Raw genomic sequence first — 16,741 nt, forward strand, 5'->3', positions numbered from 1 at the left:
GGGTATAGAGTGGAGGTGGAAAGAAATGGGTATAGAGCGGAGGTGGAGCGAAATGGGTATAGAGTGGAGGTGGAGCGAAATGGGTATAGAGTGGAGGTGGAGCGAAATGGGTTTAGAGTGGAGGTGGAGCGAAATGGGTATAGAGTGGAGGTGGAAAGGAATGGGTATAGAGTGGAGGTGGAAAGAAATGGGTATAGAGTAGAGGTGGAAAGAAATGGGTATAGAGTGGAGGTGGAAAGAAATGGGTATAGAGTGGAGGTGGAAAGAAATGGGTATAGAGTGGAGGTGGAGCGAAATGGGTATAGAGTGGAGGTGGAGCGAAATGGGTATAGAGTGGCGGTGGAAAGAAATGGGTATAGAGTGGAGGTGGAAAGAAATGGGTATAGAGTGGAGGTGGAAAGAAATGGGTATAGAGTGGAGGTGGAGCGAAATGGGTATAGAGTGGAGGTGGAGCGAAATGGGTATAGAGTGGAGGTGGAAAGAAATGGGTATAGAGTGGAGGTGGAAAGAAATGGGTATAGAGTGGAGGTGGAAAGAAATGGGTATAGAGTGGCGGTGGAAAGAAATGGGTATAGAATGGAGGTGGAAAGAAATGGGTATAGAGTGGAGGTGGAAAGAAATGGGTATAGAGTGGAGGTGGAAAGAAATGGGTATAGAGTGGAGGTGGAAAGAAATGGGTATAGAGTGGAGGTGGAAAGAAATGGGTATAGAGTGGCGGTGGAAAGAAATGGGTATAGAGTGGAGGTGGAAAGAAATGGGTATAGAGTGGAGGTGGAAAGAAATGGGTATAGAGTGGAGGTGGAAAGAAATAGGTATAGAGTGGAGGTGGAAAGAAATGGGTATAGAGTGGAGGTGGAAAGAAATGGGTATAGAGTGGAGGTGGAGCGAAATGGGTATAGAGTGGAGGTGGAAAGAAATGGGTATAGAGTGGAGGTGGAGCGAAATGGGTATAGAGTGGAGGTGGAAAGAAATGGGTAAAGAGTGGAGGTGGAAAGAAATGGGTATAGAGTGGAGGTGGAAAGAAATGGGTATAGAGTGGAGGTGGAAAGAAATGGGTATAGAGTGGCGGTGGAAAGAAATAGGTATAGAGTGGAGGTGGAGCGAAATGGGTGTAGAGTGGAGGTGGAGCGAAATGGGTATAGAGTGGAGGTGGAGCGAAATGGGTATAGAGTGGCGGTGGAGCGAAATGGGTATAGAGTGGCGGTGGAAAGAAATGGGTATAGAGCGGAGGTGGAGCGAAATGGGTATAGAGTGGCGGTGGAGCGAAATGGGTATAGAGTGGAGGTGGAGCGAAATGGGTATAGAGTGGCGGTGGAGCGAAATGGGTATAGAGTGGAGGTGGAAAGAAATGGGTATAGAGTGGCGGTGGAAAGAAATGGGTATAGAGTGGAGGTGGAAAGAAATGGGTATAGAGTGGAGGTGGAGCGAAATGGGTATAGAGTGGCGGTGGAGCGAAATGGGTATAGAGTGGCGGTGGAAAGAAATGGGTATAGAGTGGCGGTGGAGCGAAATGGGTATAGAGTGGCGGTGGAAAGAAATGGGTATAGAGTGGCGGTGGAGCGGAATGGGTATAGAGTGGCGGTGGAGCGAAATGGGTATAGAGTGGCGGTGGAGCGGAATGGGTATAGAGTGGAGGTGGAGCGAAATGGGTATAGAGTGGCGGTGGAGCGAAATGGGTATAGAGTGGAGGTGGAGCGGAATGGGTATAGAGTGGAGGTGGAGCGGAATGGGTATAGAGTGGAGGTGGAGCGAAATGGGTATAGAGTGGCGGTGGAGCGAAATGGGTATAGAGTGGCGGTGGAAAGAAATGGGTATAGAGTGGCGGTGGAGCGGAATGGGTATAGAGTGGCGGTGGAGCGAAATGGGTATAGAGTGGCGGTGGAGCGGAATGGGTATAGAGTGGAGGTGGAGCGAAATGGGTATAGAGTGGCGGTGGAGCGAAATGGGTATAGAGTGGAGGTGGAGCGGAATGGGTATAGAGTGGAGGTGGAGCGAAATGGGTATAGAGTGGCGGTGGAGCGAAATGGGTATAGAGTGGCGGTGGAAAGAAATGGGTATAGAGTGGCGGTGGAGCGAAATGGGTATAGAGTGGCGGTGGAGCGGAATGGGTATAGAGTGGAGGTGGAGCGAAATGGGTATAGAGTGGCGGTGGAGCGAAATGGGTATAGAGTGGAGGTGGAGCGGAATGGGTATAGAGTGGAGGTGGAGCGAAATGGGTATAGAGTTGCGGTGGAGCGAAATGGGTATAGAGTGGCGGTGGAGCGGAATGGGTATAGAGTGGAGGTGGAGCGAAATGGGTATAGAGTGGCGGTGGAGCGAAATGGGTATAGAGTGGAGGTGGAGCGGAATGGGTATAGAGTGGCGGTGGAGCGGAATGGGTATAGAGTGGCGGTGGAGCGGAATGGGTATAGAGTGGCGGTGGAGCGGAATGGGTATAGAGTGGCGGTGGAGCGAAATGGGTATAGAGTGGCGGTGGAGCGGAATGGGTATAGAGTGGCGGTGGAGCGGAATGGGTATAGAGTGGCGGTGGAGTGGAATGGGTATAGAGTGGCGGTGGAGTGGAATGGGTATAGAGTGGCGGTGGAGCGGAATGGGTATAGAGTGGCGGTGGAGCGGAATGGGTATAGAGTGGCGGTGGAGCGGAATGGGTATAGAGTGGCGGTGGAGCGAAATGGGTATAGAGTGGCGGTGGAGCGGAATGGGTATAGAGTGGCGGTGGAGCGGAATGGGTATAGAGTGGCGGTGGAGCGGAATGGGTATAGAGTGGCGGTGGAGCGAAATGGGTATAGAGTGGCGGTGGAGCGGAATGGGTATAGAGTGGCGGTGGAGCGGAATGGGTATAGAGTGGCGGTGGAGCGAAATGGGTATAGAGTGGCGGTGGAGCGAAATGGGTATAGAGTGGCGGTGGAGCGGAATGGGTATAGAGTGGCGGTGGAGCGGAATGGGTATAGAGTGGCGGTGGAGCGAAATGGGTATAGAGTGGCGGTGGAGCGGAATGGGTATAGAGTGGCGGTGGAGCGGAATGGGTATAGAGTGGCGGTGGAGCGAAATGGGTATAGAGTGGCGGTGGAGCGGAATGGGTATAGAGTGGCGGTGGAGCGGAATGGGTATAGAGTGGCGGTGGAGCGGAATGGGTATAGAGTGGCGGTGGAGTGGAATGGGTATAGAGTGGCGGTGGAGCGGAATGGGTATAGAGTGGCGATGGAGCGGAATGGGTATAGAGTGGCGGTGGAGTGGAATGGGTATAGAGTGGCGGTGGAGCGGAATGGGTATAGAGTGGCGGTGGAGCGGAATGGGTATAGAGTGGCGGTGGAGCGGAATGGGTATAGAGTGGCGGTGGAGCGGAATGGGTATAGAGTGGCGGTGGAGTGGAATGGGTATAGAGTGGCGGTGGAGCGGAATGGGTATAGAGTGGCGATGGAGCGGAATGGGTATAGAGTGGCGGTGGAGTGGAATGGGTATAGAGTGGCGGTGGAGCGGAATGGGTATAGAGTGGCGGTGGAGCGGAATGGGTATAGAGTGGCGGTGGAGCGGAATGGGTATAGAGTGGCGGTGGAGCGGAATGGGTATAGAGTGGCGGTGGAGCGGAATGGGTATAGAGTGGCGGTGGAGTGGAATGGTTTATAGAGTGGCGGTGGAGCGGAATGGGTATAGAGTGGCGGTGGAGCGGAATGGGTATAGAGTGGCGGTGGAGCGGAATGGGTATAGAGTGGCGGTGGAGTGGAATGGGTATAGAGTGGCGGTGGAGCGGAATGGGTATAGAGTGGCGGTGGAGCGGAATGGGTATAGAGTGGCGGTGGAGCGGAATGGGAAGGGTTGGTATAAAAGACACCAAAAAGGGAAAGAGAAGTGAGTACAGATTGACAAGTAAAACGAAGTTAGCCCTATTGTGGCAGCGAGAATGTGGAGAAGGTGTGGTGAGCAGAAAAAAAAGCATACTTAAATACTTATAGATTCTTTATATACATTCGTAGCCGGTTGGAGTCAATGACTCAGTCATAAATTGATATATCAAAATACAGATACTGTATAGGAGAACTTACAAAACACACAACAAATTAGTGTGTGACCGATATAAAGGGAAGAAACAGATGGGTTGTGTAGATCCCGACAAGAGAACAGCTGAGTTGTAGACACCTCGGGCAACAGTGTGCAGAACAAATAGTGGCCCATGGCACAGCGAAGGAAAAAATCCTTATGTCTCTGTGGTTGACAAGTGAGTCGTGTGGTCAACTAAATGATCATCTGTATTTACTTTGACCCAGAATAGGTACTATTTTTTAACAGGAGTGGATCGGGACGACACCCCAAGATACCGATTAGAAATAGTTTAGCCATCACAAAAATTCGGCTTGAGAACCTAATTTGACAGCTAAGCGCTCTATCACACGGACCACTCCAATATTTACTTGTAAGGGTTTACTGTCACTGAGTCAGATCTCGTTAGACGAGTATTTGTTGACGAGTATTTCGAACAGGAGCATGTTAAAAAAAAGATTCGATACATTGTTCTAAAAGTAATACACAAACTATTTGGTTAGAAGTGCGTCAATGATAGTTAACAGTGGAGCTAACGGTCGGTCATTTTAATCAGTTTTCCTTTTCGCAAAAATAATGGCTACCTGGTCGTGCGTTTGCGCGCTGGACTGTCGTTTGGATTTATCGATGGTCCCGGGTTCAAACCCTGCCCGCCCCCATCCCCCGTCGTTCTTCGGGAGGTTTGGACTAGGAAGTAAACTATCTTCAACTCTGAAGGAACATCCGAAACATGTAAAACAAACAAACAAACAAATAAACATTTTTCTACTAAAAAAAAAAAAACACGCAGTCGCAAAGCGATAGTTCTCTTAAAATATTCTTACTGCTCGCTTACAGGGTCATAGTAAGTAACTCTTGACATCTTCACTTGTACATTGTAGGCCTACCCTACACACTGAAGGCTGTTGCACTCACACTGGGTAGGTTTGGTTTTAAAAAAAAGGGATTTCGAGTATGAACATTTCTAAATGGAAAAAAAAGGGGGGGGGGATATATCTGGGTGGTTCTTATGATACTTTACAAAAAAAGAGCTACAAAATATTTTAGGCAAACTTACGAAGTCAATAGAGTGAGATATATGCCATGTCCTTCAATTAGTACATAATACTCCTTTGTTCTCTGTAAAGAAAAGTGTTTTATTATAATAATTGTGTATAGTATTATTATTAGACACTTCAAAAATATAACTAGTAATTTTATATTGCCAAAAATGTATACATTGTTCAAGAATTATTATTTCTATTATTTCTATCAGTAAACATTGGCATTGGGTAGACACGTGTTTTTTGTTTTATAATTTTCGCTACACTTAAGATGCAATACTGCATCATTGTTGTACCAAGCCTTAAGGTCCTTAGTTGGCCAGCAAACATTATTTACTTTTTCGTATTTTTTTTCCTCATAATAAAAGGGAATTGACCTTTAAACAAAATTTAAAAAAAAAATAATAATATAAAAATGTTTTCTACTTAATGTTCGAATAAAATCGAAACGACTATGATGTGATCTGATCAGATCGACTGTGATCAAATCAGATCGAATAGAATCCGATCGTAATTGAAAAATAAAATATCAAGACAAGAACCCAAGACTGTCGCAACTTATTGAATTAGTTGTATAAAAAATAAAATTGGTTCACATTTTAATAGCGCCGATTTCATCAATAGGTGATGACGTCATTCGCGCTATTTTATTTCTTGTGCAGTAGTTGCTCTCCCCTTGTCGCTTCGTCATAATTTCTTGATGACGTAAAAAACTTTCGTAGCAGATCGTTTGGTTCTTGTTCCCTCCATCTTGAGCTGTAGAGCCAAGCGGTATTTTGTGAGGGCTTGACTTCTCCTTGTGCTTATGTTACTGGACAGCCTTAGCGTTGGCCTTGGAGATATTCATAAAGGATTATTTTGACCCCTGTTTAGGGTGAGTTTTATTTCACATTGTATAGTTAATTTTTATTTGGATTCGATCTTATTCGTATTTTGTAATGAGACTAGAAGATTAGAAGAAGCTGTTCTTTATCTTTCTATAGGGTTTCAGTCTCAGGTTTCAGTGGCGAAATCGCAAGTCTCAGTTCCAGGTTACAGGACTGAGGTTTTCATCTCAGGTTTTCTGTCTGATGTTTCAAGTTTGATTTACGAGTCTGAGGTTCCAGATTCCAGATTGTTACATCCATACCTGGTGGTCTTTTGTGAAGTTGTGAGCTTTTGATGCTACTATAAACTTTTACTTATGGATCGTCGGTGAACAGTATCTTGGCTGGAATATAGAACTACGTGTATTGCCAGTTGTTGTCTTGAAAGATTGTCACTGTGTGGACAATATTACTGAACCTTATAATTAAGGTGAATACACATATTTTAAAATACTAATTAAGTATTTACTAGAATCTTACTATAAGTAGTTATTTTGCATACCATACTATATGCGCTCATATTTCTTTATCATTATTGTTGATCATATGTCATTGTGAATGTACACTTTGGTTTCTTATAGTTATAATGTTTTTTGTTTGGTGTAATGCACAAATTGTAAGACAAATTTCCTTACGGATAATAAAGATTATTATTATTATTGTTATTATTATTATTATTATTGACATTGTACAAATATCATTAGATTAAATTCATATTTTAATTTAAATCATCATGCACCTCGTTTATTAGTTTATGCCCAACTGGGTGTGTATGGTGTGGCTGCCGGGCTGAACTTGGGGCTAAAATAAATTATGTTATAAATTAATTATGACACATACATTTATACTTCAAAATTGTTTTTAATACCTACACACATTAATACTTAATAATTTGATTCAACAAAGACCTGACAAAGACATTCACATTATTAGCGAGATGTTCTACCAACACATCATTGAAATGTATCCCTATCATAATGTGACCAGGGCCAGCTTTAGGCATGAGCAAACTAGGCAGTCCCCGATGGGTGGGGGCCTCGCACAGGATGAAATAGCGAAGCTTGCCCACAATGTTATTATTGGAGTAAACTAGGTTTTTAATAAATTGAGTGATTATACTTTTTTCGCTATTTCATTTGGGGCCTTCAATTACCCAAGGATACATTTTATAGTATATTAGTTATTCGGTTTTATCGTATTGTGAGGTATAATATGCGCGCGTGTGTGTTAAGTAAAAAAAAATCCTTTAGTTGCTATTCTCATAATCGCTTATGACCTCAATACATATTGCTGTATTTTTCCTTTCCAACACGTTTTCAACTTCTAGCACTGGGAATATTTTTATTGGCTAATCTTTTTTTTTTTGTACCTATGATTTGATATATTCAAATGTGCAGCTGTGATGAATACAAATGTGCATAATCGGCTTAAACGTTCTCTGAATTCTTATAGAAAATCTCATCAATGAAGTACATAGAAAAAGAAATTCATACATAAAGATACACTATTTGCTTACATTGTAGAAGAATCACATAAAAAAAAAAAAAGAATCATTATTGAAGTAGGAAAAGATCAATGGGAGAAAAGAAAGCCAATGAATAGAAGAAACAGAGGAAAACAAAAAGAGCGGCGGGAGTGGGTCTGAAGGATGGAACAGCTGGGTTCATTTCATTCCCACAAAGCATTCATTACCACATTGAAATGACTTGATGGTTATCTTGAATGGTCTCTCTTTCTTTGTTATCTAATGAAGAGTCAATTGTTTGGAAACGATTCCATTATGATTCTTTTCCCAGTAGTTTTGGTGAAATCGATCCCCCCCCCCCTTTTTTTTTTTTGGTTGTTTAATTTTGTTTCAGCCGAATTGAGGTTTTAAAGAAACCAGTGGCACCAATAGGTCAAGAATCCAACTCATTTTTGTGCGAAGTCTACAAGACCATCATGCCAGTGAAAACCGTCACGAACTGTGACGGCATTAGATTCTTTACAGCCACACAGCAGGGAGATGTGGTATAGCCACATGGCAGGGAGATGTGGTATAGCCACATGGCAGGGAGATGTGGTATAGCCACATGGCAGGGAGATGTGGTATAGCCACATGTGTCGCTTTTCTTTTCGTTTCCTATTTGTTCGCATCCTTTTGTTTTTTCTCATTATTTTTACCTTAAACCATTCATCTTCGGTGTCCCCCTATTCCCAGTCCACCTAATACATGCTGATTAAGACTAGTAGATGAATTATAATTGGCTATTGATCAAACAGTGTAGTGAGCCGCAGTTATTGTGTCCTAATAGATCTAATTGTAAAAAACAAAATTATATTATTTCAGACACAAAACTTTGAGGCAGGTAAAGTCTTCTACGGCTACATCGTATTCAGGTCATTTACGAATAAGAAGCAATGAAACTAAGACTAATGAAATATGTAGCTTCTAAACAAGAAAAACATTTTAAAATATTTTCTTTAAAAAAACAACAACACTAAAATACCTCCTTTGAATAACTTATAGAGTGATTATTTTTAATAACTAATGAATGTTATATTTAACAAAAAAAAAAAATAAATCAATAAAGCACTCACCCACCCAGGTTTTAGTTTCCACGAAGGTGCGAGTTAAATAGAGGTACTGAAAAAACTTTTTTTTTTAAATTATCTCCTTCTCTATGAAGTTGATGGTTGTCTGTAATTCTATTTATTACAATACCTCAACTCGTACCTTCGATGAAACTAAAGCCTAAAACATGGGTTCAAAACTCAAAAACCTGGGTGGACATGGATCTCGAAAATAGCTCTAAGGATTTTCTTAGAAATTTGAAACATATTCCGTTTTTTTTTTAAATCTAACATTTATTAGTTATTAAGAGCTAAATAATAGCACTATACATTGTGTAAAGGAGGTATTGTCTTTTTTTTTTAAAGTGTTTTTCTTGTTTCTTGTGATGTTTCAGTATTGCAAGGGAGTCCTTCCAGTACCTCCATTGAGGTATTCCCGATCACAATCCTCTGTTACAGTCCAGCTTTTTGTTTTGTTTCCATATGACGGTGCTCATAATGTTCATCAACGACTTTTATTTGTTCAACTCTTGATTGAATACAAAGAAACATTGGAGTCGAGTGCGGGAATACCCGCTGAACGTGTGCTCGAAATAGCCTAATGGCCTAATTGAATTTGAAGATGATTATATTTTAAAAAGGTCTTTCACATGTCGGAGGGTTTGGATTAGTAATCCTATATCTGAGATGAACTGCGCAGTGGTTTTCAGATCAGGCAGTTCTACGTATAGTTTTTGTTCTATTATAATGATCATACCAGAGTTTTCACTGAGCCCAATTAGCTATTTTTTCTCCCAAAAATATACATAAACTGTCAAATTGCTAGGAAAATCGTTAGAGCCGTTTTCGATATCAATATCTACCTACCCACCCAAGAATGATGAAAAAAAAAAGATGGAATATTTCTGTGCATTAAAATATTTGTCTTTCCTTATTTGTTTCAGACTTGAAACTAAGACACTACGACAGAGCTCATCTGTGTCCCGAACATCAAGTGAACACCAAAGAACATGCCCACGCGTTGTCTTCTTATTAAAAACAGCAAATGTTTCACACAGTATGTTTTGCTTTTTAATCATTGTAGTGAAATAGGGCGCAGTATAAGACCCTAGTTCTAACAAAACTATTACAATAGATGCTATCTGATAGGATGCTCTGTTGATTTCTATCGATTAATTAAAAAAAAAAAAAACTGAATGATCCGTCCGGCAAAACATATGGGGAGGGACTTGACGTTGTTTTTTTTTTAGAGCAGTCTAGCTGCATGAACTAATTGTAGCTTGAACCTGGCTGATTCATTCAGCTGCAGTGACAGGCCTTATGAGTTCAAAGTAAACCAGATGTTGCAAGCGTTCTTTTTGAAACGAATGGATCACAGTAAACAATACAGTCTACACTAAATGAGCTAATTTTCTACAGGAGTGTGCGCCCGGCACTGTTCGGGGTATTAAATCATTATAAGTTACACTGTGTCTGTTACGTAAAATGAAATTAGGGGGGAAAACCCGGGAGTAACCTCGGTTATGAGGCAGTTTAACAAGTGAAACCCAGAAGACTCAGTAAAAAAAAAAAAACCCACTTCTTGTGGCACGGTACTCATTGGCAGAACTATTTGTACAGAGTAGACCAGAGCGAAAACTTGAACTTCATGTTTATCTTGATTTCATTTCAAACAAGAATCTCATTGATTTCGATGGATGGTAAAACATTTTTGTTACTTCCAAAATGATTTTATAAAACCATGTGCAAAATACAATTTTTAAAAAGGCGATAAATTTAGAAGCAACGGTAATGCAACTTTGAATTTCAAACTATATCGTAAATAAAGATTAATACCTTTTAGATTCCTATCTATTAATGGTCTTTAACGGCCCAGTTTCACTCACGCACACACAAACAGAAAATAGATAATACAATATTGTCAACAATATAGCTTTCTTTTGATGAATAATAATGTTTTTAAGTTAAAGATGTATTACATCAATATCTATACAAATCTATATTTGATACTGACATATAATATCTAGACTTATAAAGGGCTCCATAGACTATGGATTTATCAAGTCTAACTCAGGTCCTGAAAAAATAAAAACAATCAACGAGTTTCGATGCAGAGAAAGAGAGGAACATTTCTTAAAGCTTCCTGGATTGATGAAGTTTAACGCAGGAATCAACACTTAGTTTTGACTTGTAATTCTTGAAGAAGCATATTTGAATGAGTCCGATTCAAGAAGAGATAAATGCGCTGTGTGTTATTACAACTATATTGATTTCAATAAACACCAAACTATTGAGCGCTACACATGAACTGACGGGTTCGCCTATAAGATCCGTTCAATGACAATACATGTACTAATAAAACTCTAAAACTTTACTCTCTAATTTACAACGTTCTAATAGGAAAACATCAATGAATAAGATATCAGCGAAAGTCTTTTCAATGAGAAACAAAAAAAAATGAAATATGGTCACTAAACAGAGATGAACTTCCACTACCAGGCCCTACAGTGTATAAAAAAACAAAGTCAGAACATTAGTTACTGGTGGGAATGAGGTTTCACATTTCTCATTTCAATGTTCAAATGGTGGCAAAGAAGAAAACATGACATTTTTTTTTCCTTCCACTAGAATCCGAGTGGCCAAGGAAATCTGCTAGAGGCGCTAGATGAGCTAATGCAAGAGGAAATGAAAGAAACAAAAAAAAAAGTTCTTGGGTTCTGGCTACGATTCATAAAAGTAATGTATACAATTCGCGTGTTAAAACACTAAAAAAAATCCAAGTCAAAAAGTAATTGGAAACTTAACGCTCACCTAGGCGTTCTGGGCTGTCCCCTGTCCAAGGCTCTCGGATTTGTTTATTTTTTTTAACGCTAAAAGTAGTCAGACTAAGCAGTCATGATGTGATTGTACCCTAAAAGTAGTCAGACTAAGCAGTCGTTATGTGATTGTACCCTAAAAGTAGTCAGACTAAGCAGTCGTGATGTGATTGTACCCTAAAAGTAGTCAGACTAAGCAGTCGTGATGTGATTGTACCCTAAAAGTAGTCAGACTAAGCAGTCATGATGTGATTGTACCCCCCTGCTTGTCCAAAACCATAAGCGTAATAAGCAAGCAATGCCTTTCAGATATGCGGACGATTAAAACAAAATGGTTTGATTGAAAAACAGCTACCGTATTTAGTCATAAGCAGTTTAGTTCAAGCTAAATCTACTTTTAAAAAAGAACCTGCTGGAACGCGCTGCTTTCTCCAGACAGTAACTTGATAGCCAGTCAATTATGTGCATCATTCTTTTAACAAGCCCACAAAAATAAAAGTTTCGGAAAGAGAAAATTGATTGAGCTGTCGGCTATCCCCGTTTTGAAAAATGTTTTGAATTTTTTAGGGGGGCGAACTACCCTGGAAGACATAAACAGGCTAAATCATTACAACGAAATGTGTAGAGAGTGACAAATACGGTGATTGGCCAATGAGAAGTCTTGTGCAAGCATACATTGAGAATAAAAAGCTCAATCAGTTCTGGCGAGGAATTTTCATAAGTACCACTTTTCAATAAATATATATAAATAGATAGATAGATAGATAGATAGATAGATAGATAGATAGATAGATAGATAGATAGATAGATAGATAGATAGATAGATAGATAGATAGATAGATATCCTGTACAAAACAATGAAATCTTGCGTAATTGATGAAGTGTATCTAGGGACGGGGAAGTCTGTTTTCGGATCAGCTTTCTTTCTGTTAGAACTGAAATAAGTCGGTGGGCGGAGGTTGGCATTAGAAGGTAGGTAACAATAGTTCATGAATGGTGTATAAGCACTGAAGTGTGCATTATTACAAAATAACGCTAGCGACATTTCTTCTATTATCCTCATATAAAAGAACTCCCCTAAGATTCAGAGAAAGAGAAAAAAAAAAATTCTTCAAGAATTCCACTGGCTAAACCTAATGAGCGGATGAACAACTGCCTTATCCTTCTCTGCTTAACTACTTCGTGCACGAACGCCCCCCGCCCCACCCCACAGTTTAAGGCCAATGCTAAATGCAAATGCGCAGAAAAGAATTGTGTGTCGTGCTGGGATCTCATTAATCCGACTCCGACATACACTCGCGCGCACACGCTCACACACACACACATACCATCGCTAAAGCGCTACCCACCACACACACACACACACAAGAAAACGTCCTTTTACAGTCTTTAATTTGGTCAGCTAATTATTGGGCCTGCTTTTCACTTTGGGCTATCTACCCGACTGCGGGATTACTTTTGTTGAACTTGATCTCACACTGGGGTGATTGTTCCAATGAGGTGCCATCTTGGCCCGGGCGATGTCGAGCTATGAATGCACGAGCCGCAAATTGCTGGCTTTAATACCAGAAAATCTTCTTTAAGGGTCACTTCACGGCGGGCACTTCGCTGGAGTAAGAGGCGCTACACTGGGAGATTTTCGGCTAACGAGTGGCGAATTTAGCCAGAACAGATGGACCTCTCTGTAGGTTCAACCTATTGGTTTTGGCACAAAAATTAGCAAGCAAAATTTACAAATATTCTATTTCTGAGCACTTTATATTCATGAATGTATAGACTTACTCAAAGCTAGTGCTTAAAACTTTGGTTTTGGAATTCAAAGCTAAGTGGTCAAAACTTTGGTTTTGGAATTCTTCAGAAAACATAAGTTAAGCAAGCAAAGTAATAGTCAAACTTTCACAAATACGTACCTCACCCATATACCAGCACAAAAAGACACAATATACCACTATGTAACACATAATAGTTAAATAATTACACACCATTGATACACAATACGTTGATACTTACTTAATATATAATAATATGTTAGTATCTACCACTGATACACAATTATATGGCATTTCTTAACACATAATAATATGTCATTATATAACACCGATACATACTAATATGTCATTATGTAACACCGATACATACTAATATGTCATTATGTAACACCGATACATACTAACCAATTAGTGATACAGCTGTAAGTGCGGAATTCTTCTCCTTATATAAGATTTGTAGCGAAAGAAAGGAATAGAAAGGATTTTTAAACAATATTTTGCTTGTTATTCTAATTATTGTGGCGCGGGTAAGAACTAGCATCATGTAGTAAGGCACGCGTTAAGTATCCCTCTTGTGGTACTAGGACTGAACTACGTTGGGGTGACCAGAAGGTAATACATAAAGAACGTTTTGATCTTTACATTGAAAGAACATTCAACAGACTGGTGCATAAACACAAATTATAGGTTCAACATTATACATAGGAGATCAAGAGAGCGGAGAGAGAGAGAGAGAGAGAGAGAGAGATCAAAGAAAAGGGGAAATCCTCCCCCATTCCATCTTTTTGTTTTCACTCATCACAATTTCTGGTCACTGAGAAGTTCACGCCTGAGTGTTAACATCGCTATTTGTGACAGACTAGAGATTGGGAAGACACACAGATAGACTTGTTGTGCTAAAGTGTTAACATCGCTATTTGTGACAGACTAGAGATTGGGAAGACACAGGTAGACTTGTTGTGCTAAAGTGTTAACATCGCTATTTGTGACAGACTAGAGATTGGGAAGACACACAGATAGACTTGTTGTGCTAAAGTGTTAACATCTCTATTTGTGACAGACTAGAGATTGGGAAGACACACAGATAGACTTGTTGTGCTAAAGTGTTAACATCTCTATTTGTGACAGACTAGAGATTGGGAAGACACACAGATAGACTTGTTGTGCTAAAGTGTTAACATCTCTATTTGTGACAGACTAGAGATTGGGAAGACACAGGTAGACTTGTTGTGCTAAAGTGTTAACATCGCTATTTGTGACAGACTAGAGATTGGGAAGACACACAGATAGACTTGTTGTGCTAAAGTGTTAACATCTCTATTTGTGACAGACTAGAGATTGGGAAGACACACAGATAGACTTGTTGTGCTAAAGTGTTAACATCTCTATTTGTGACAGACTAGAGATTGGGAAGACACACAGATAGACTTGTTGTGCTAAAGTGTTAACATCTCTATTTGTGACAGACTAGAGATTGGGAAGACACACAGATAGACTTGTTGTGCTAAAGTGTTAACATCGCTATTTGTGACAGACTAGAGATTGGGAAGACACACAGATAGACTTGTTGTGCTAAAGTGTTAACATCTCTATTTGTGACAGACTAGAGATTGGGAAGACACACAGACTTGTTGTGCTAAAGTGCTAACACTGCTATTGGTGACAGACTAGAGATTGGGAAGACACACAGATAGACTTTTTGTGCTAAAGTGTTAACACTGCTATTGGTGACAGACTAGAGATTGGGAAGACACAGGTAGACTTGTTGTGCTAAAGTGCTAACACTGCTATTGGTGACAGACTAGAGATTGGGAGACACAAAGATAGACTCGTTGTGCTAAAGTAGCATGCTGTGGAACCAGGGGAGTGGGGGGGGGGGGAAGTCCACAATCTCAGGAGCAATGTTAATTGGCTCAGTAGCCCTAGGCTAAAACAATGCCTTGTAGATTAGAACTGAAGAGAATGGTCGAGAGGACAAGTATTGGAGAGAGATCTTGGCATCTTTCATCCGACCAGAAACATCTGCTGGCAAGTGTGTTGGGTTTGGCTGAGACATAGATCTAGATTTAGTTCATACATATTATAGAACAGGCATTCATATGCTAATTAAAACGTCAACTTTATTAGTTTCAACGATCCCAGGGTACATCGTCATTTAAATCATAGAATGTCATTTGAATCATACAATGTTAAATATGTATCTTTTCGATATGAAACCTACAAATGAGCTCTATTGAATTTCCAATGCCAATCAATATGCGCTGATTGATCCCCGCTGCAATACGTAGACCTAAGGAAATGTCTAGCCTACGTCTGATCCTCTTGCAATCAAAATTCATCAATTTTTTTTTTCCATTTTAAATCTAAATCCAGTTTAATCTATTACATACATGATTCCTATTAGTCAAATTCCAATTCAGCTCTGAATTAAAGTTCAATCAAAGACATCAAACAGACAATATCTTTAGTACCCGTACATGGGCACTAGGCTTTTATACTCCGACACCAATTCAAAAGAATTCCAGAATGACGCAGTTCTAGTCAATTGGGTCAATGACAAATTAGTAATAAAATAGTAAGTTAGAATCCCAAACTGGGCCTTTTTTTTTTTTAAATTCTCTAATCATTTTACTTTGAAATGTAGAATATATGGGTTTCACTTGACGATCACATTACCCTGTATGTATATGTCACTTGACCATCACATTAACTTGTAGGCCTACGTAGGCTTTCTTTCACTTGACAATGATGTTACCTAGTATGTATAGGCCCCTATGTCTTTCACGTGACAATTGCATAACTTTGTAAGTATATCAAATAGTAGATGTATTTTATTTCACCATCACGTGGGATACTACTTAGGAAATGCGTAAGAAATCATTCTCGTGAAAACAATTGCACACACGTGTCCACTGTGAATGACTTAGGCCTTACTTTTGACTCCACAAAAGACGTATTTCAAAGCCAACACGCTCAAAATCATACTTCTGCCAACGCCTACATCGACATAGAAATTCAAGTTGCATAGTTCATACAGGTGCTTTAGAAAAATCAATGAAACGCGGTCGCCAAGACAACGGACAGCGATAGTAATCAAAACATTCTAGATTTGACTAACTTTATGACAAATTCAACAAAACACGACAGAGATGGGATGTGGCTCTCAAGACTCCAACTTAAGCGTTATTTTTACTCACCTCTTTCTCTTAAGATTTCCACTGCAAATGGGGAGCTATGTTCACCTCCCTCCCCTCCCAACCCACAAATTAATAATAATAATTATAACACTACTACTACTACTACTACTACTACTACTACTTCTACTACTACTACTACTACTACTACTACTACTACTACTACTACTACTACTACTACTACTACTACTACTACTACTACCTACTACTACTACAACTACTATGTCTTGCTACAAAGCTCATTGAGAAGATGTCCAACTGAGACGTGTGTTGGGTGTAACAATGTACAGCACCTGTAAGTTAATGTGAGTCAAACGATTCAGCTTAGTGTTAATATATGTTTAAAGAAGAAGAAGAAAAAAAAAAAGAACAGGTGGTTTGGGGGATGGGTGCTTTATCTCATCTGTCATCAACTTTGGTCGAACTAGTGGTACAGGAAGGATTAGTGCCCGAAGGCCATAC

At 40.2% G+C, this 16,741-nt stretch overlaps 1 protein-coding gene across 9 annotated transcripts in view; it reads right to left on the reverse strand.

Moving 5' to 3' along the window:
* Window positions 1-16,741, reverse strand: part of LOC106061562 (adenylate cyclase type 5-like) — a 143,502-nt gene that overhangs the window by 122,536 nt on the left and 4,225 nt on the right. For all 9 annotated transcript variants that reach the window (XR_008774007.1, XM_056005964.1, XM_056005955.1 and 6 more), the window contains exon 2: window positions 5,096-5,157. The gene's annotated coding sequence lies outside the window, so the exon portion shown is untranslated. The remainder of the gene's footprint in view (window positions 1-5,095; window positions 5,158-16,741) is intronic.

Source organism: Biomphalaria glabrata, chromosome 1 (genome assembly GCF_947242115.1).
Source record: "Biomphalaria glabrata chromosome 1, xgBioGlab47.1, whole genome shotgun sequence".
Classification (NCBI taxonomy): domain Eukaryota; kingdom Metazoa; phylum Mollusca; class Gastropoda; family Planorbidae; genus Biomphalaria; species Biomphalaria glabrata.